Genomic DNA, 4,353 nt, shown 5'->3' with positions numbered 1-4,353 from the left:
GCATGTTGTGAGTGACACAAAGTGCTCTATATAAATATATGGACAGGCATATGCATACATACACTTACAGTTAACATGTAGAACCTGGTGCTACTGAGGGGCTTTCAGAAGGAGGAAAACAGCTCGTATGTGGAGCCATCTCTTTTTTTTTTCATTCGCCACAGCTTTAAAAAAAAAATGTTATTTGTGTTGTGGTTTTCTGTGTCAACAGGTGTCTGCTGCAGAGAGGAGCTTGATTTCCCGTTGAAACAAAAGTGCTTTGGTCACAGCAGCCTTTCTACCTTTGGAGCTATACAAAAAACTGCATTGAAAAACTTTAAGGTTGCAAAGTCAAGTGCTCAAAGTTAGGAAATGCCCCCCCCCCCCCCCTTTGTGCACATGCATATGGCACAGTCTTTACATAATCACATACTATTTTTTAAACCTGAACAATCAGGGGTTGGTTTGTTTTTTGTTTTCGTAATGGACCACTCAGTGTACAAGAAACACTCTTTACTTACAGTATGGCAGTTTGGAACATGCTGCTTTATTCAACTATATACAAACAGTGTGTGTGTGTGGGGGGGGTGACACAGTAACTAAAACAAGATGCAAAGGAGGTGTGGAGCATGGATCCAACCCATAATACTTTGAGTAGCCCAGTTAACTTCTCAATGACCACGTCACTACAGTTGATTTTTTGTTTTGTTTTGTTTTATTTTTCCATAAATTTCTGAATGCAGGGTCTTATAATGGAAATTGTTGGGCAACATTAACTATAGACATCTCTGCCAGCTCTGCTTCTAGTAAGAATAATTAAGGAGTGACCTTGTAGAGGGCCCTAAGAGTGATACATTTTTGAAAAAAAATTCCCCTGCTATTGGTACAATGTATTGCAGAGGCGTAAAAACAGCAACAACAAAAACCCTGTCTCTCTGATATCTGAAATAAATATATGCCCCAAGGATAAACCATCTCTGGCAGAGATAGTTTAGCAATACCAAGAGAGGGTGATTCCACCAATAGCAGAGAAACCATCCCAAACCTCCCTTCAAATCAATGGGATACATTTTTAAAAGTTTCTACCTCATCCCTAACTGCTGCTGATCAGTGACAGACATTTTTAAGGTCAGGTATTTTATCAGGCCTTTCTAAAATAAATGGCAGTTCATGTAAATATAAGTTATATGAATATTACAATAATTATAGGTGCTGGAATGAAATGGAAGTCGGACCCCTTATTGAAACTTAAGATGCAGAACAAGAGGTTTAGGAATATTTGTATTATTGTGTTTGTATTGCTTGTTGAGTTTAATTCTGATTTCCCTCCTCATTAATTCTGAAAGTCACAGGTATTCTTAACAAAATTACCCCCAATTTAGATTTTAAAATACGTTAGGAAAAAATGTGGAGGGAATACATGAGGGAAAAAAAAATCTTTCTCTGTTGCAGAAGACAATATGAATCTCAAAAAAAAAAAAAGTAAAGCATTTGTACTTCACAACAGAAGCCAGGTATAAGTGTCTAATTTCCTATCTAAGGTTTGGAGGGGAGGTTAAGGGATTGGTCCATTTTAAAGATGGATTGCCTCTAAAGAAACAGGGTCATTCTTAGCTAGTGTAAGTTGGTATAGCTCCAGTGAATCCATAGAGCTACACTGAGTTAGACCAGTTCAGGATGCGGCTCACAATATCTTCAGCATGAAGGGTCTTTTACATTCAGGCCTGGGCTACACTTGCGAGTTACAGTGCAATAAAGCAGCCCCAGGCGCCCTAGCTCACTCCCCGTCCACACTGGCAAGGCATGTAGAGCGCTCTGACTCCGCGGCTACAGTGCTGCTGGTACTCCACCTCGGCAAGTGGAATAATGTTTGCTGGAGCACCGCGGCACCAGTGTGAACGAGGTGTTGCATTACTGTGCTGTGATCAGCCTCTGGAAACGTCTCATAATCCCCTTAAGTCAAGTGACCACTCTTGTCATTGTCGTGAAATCGGCTGCAGGAATGCGGAAATGCCCTTTCAAAGCTCCGTTTTGGAGAAGCCAACTGCTTATCAGTTCTGAGAAAAAGCAAATATTTACTGTTAGCTTTGAGTGAGTGAGAGAGAGAGGGGGTGGAGGGAGGGTCTGAACTTACAAGACAGCATGCTGATGCACTCTCAGCACCCCAAAAACCCACTCTCTCTCCCCCCACATACACACAACACACTCCCTGTCACACTCCACTCCACCCCACCCTCCCCCATATGAAAAGCACATTGCAGTCACTTGCATACTGGGATAGCTGCCCATAATGCACCACTCCCAATGCCACTGCAAGTGCCGCAAACGTGGCCATGTCAGTGCACTTGAAGCTGTCAGTTTGCAGTGCTTTCCCTACTGCACTCTATGTCAAGTTTATAGCTTACCACTGCTTTGATATTCATTACTGGCAGTTCTCAGGAAATTAGCACTCAGTGTGTAGGGTCACAATCCCATATTGACAAGGAAAAGAGCATAGAAAATTCACATTCTGCAGACAAAAGAGACAATTGCTAGAAATATTTTACATGCACATATCTGCAGAGCAGAGATTGGAACTTTGCCCTTCAAAGAAACAAGCCCCTGTCACTTGCAATAAAGGAGTCCTCCTCTAGTTAACAATAGCAGTGGGCACATTATTCTCTCTGTGGGCCAATCATTAGAAGGTGACACTTCTCAAAATATGTATGTATATAGATCTGTTATATTTCTCTGTCTATGCATAGGAATAATCCAGATGTGTTTTTTCTGATGATTCAGTGCACCAGACTTATGCCAGATAAGTGTCAAGTGTGGATTGCTGCAAAATACAATTCTAAATAATTGCACATTTGGGTTCTGATCATGTAAGTTTATATGTATGGGGGCACCTGTGCACCTGTTCAGAGCCCAATAATGGGCTTTCAGAAATACACTTAGAAGGGAAAAGGAAGACTATTAATGGGGTTCTGTACAAGCACAGCATTAGATGAGTTTGCAGGACAGAGGCCTCATTCCTTTCCAACTTCTGACTTGTTTAAACCTAATATGCAAATACTCATTGATAGTAGAGCAATCTGTAAAAGCCACTGTCAGTCCAGCACTGCAACATGCTGTTATTTTCCTGACAACCACAGTGCCAACTAATTCTTAATGTAATTAAAATACATCCTTTCTTTTGTAGCACCAATAATGTGATTGGTGGCCCCTATAATGAAAAAGCATTATAAGATAAAGTAGTTAAAAGCACCATTCACTGTCATCCCCTGACACTATTTCCTCTGCTGCTTCTGCATTTCTTCCTCCCATTTCAATGGATGCAAAGAGAGAGGACATATGAAAAACAGAGATAATAGTTATTTCTGTCATTGCTGGGATCTAGATGTGTTCAAACTAAATGGAAGCTGTCTGTTTTTTGCAGATGCAATGCCTCAAGTATTTACATTCCTGACATCAGTATTTGTTTATTTATTTATTACCTCAATGTGTTCTGCAGTGTTCTGCATTTCACTTACCAATACCCCACAGCAGAGATCTGCAGTGTGGAGAATCAAGATTCTCGGCATCATGTCCTTGATCCCTGAAGGCTGTTGGGATAGACTGAATGAAACACCCCTAATGACTTCAAGGTTGCTTTAACTGCAGGATGGACCAGAAAGTTATGCATATATGGACAATGCAATAAATTTACTTCTTCCTGAATAAGTAATGAAATCATGCCAACTCCTGTCTGCTGGGCAGGAAAGCCCAGGGCATTCTTTGTGATTTAAGGGCATTTGTTGTTGCTCTCAGATAGGTGGGGTCAGGGAAAGAATAAATCTTTACATCGCCACATTGTTAATCAGTAAAGTACTGTACAGTTGCACAGAGAGCAGCCGCCATTAAAAAGTTAGTACTTACCAACCAACAGTTAGCTTGCGAAATAACTCATGGTAAGTGTATATCTGAGGGCCAGATTTACCTTTACACTTTACTCATCAGCTGGTTGATAATTCCCTTTTCCTAGGGTCTAACTGGCATTGTGAAATGAATGGTAGTTAGTTTGTTTGTTTGTTTGTTTTTGTGTTTGTTTTTTGCTTTTGACTTCAATGGAACCAAGATTGAGCACCAACCCTTTCTCAATGGCTTCATCTTGTTGCTATGCCCAGACAAATGGTGCCACTTGACGTGCCACCCTCCCAGCTTCCCACCATTCCATCCTGAATTTTAACAGTACTTATATTATGGGTATCATACATCTTGAAACTACATAGTGTTCTAAGGGTTAATGTCAGGACAATGTCTTGGTGTCCTTATAAGTAGGAACACCAATGCTCCCACTTTCCAGAATGAATGAATGATTGAAAATGGAATGCTTAACCCACTGTGAATTTGGAA

General features: G+C 40.7%; 1 long non-coding RNA gene across 1 annotated transcript; it reads right to left on the bottom strand.

Moving 5' to 3' along the window:
* Window positions 1–588: 588 nt before the first annotated feature.
* LOC135982741 (uncharacterized) lies at window positions 589–3,795 on the bottom strand. Its single transcript, XR_010600288.1, has 3 exons — window positions 3,492–3,795; window positions 2,385–2,488; window positions 589–2,036 (listed from the first exon to the last, which is right to left on the bottom strand). It is a non-coding gene; the product is annotated as an uncharacterized LOC135982741 (long non-coding RNA).
* Between the last annotated feature and the right edge of the window lie 558 nt (window positions 3,796–4,353).

The sequence above is a fragment of the Chrysemys picta genome, chromosome 4 (genome assembly GCF_011386835.1).
Source record: "Chrysemys picta bellii isolate R12L10 chromosome 4, ASM1138683v2, whole genome shotgun sequence".
NCBI classification, from domain to species: domain Eukaryota; kingdom Metazoa; phylum Chordata; order Testudines; family Emydidae; genus Chrysemys; species Chrysemys picta.
This window is presented reverse-complemented; position numbering and strand designations above follow the sequence as displayed.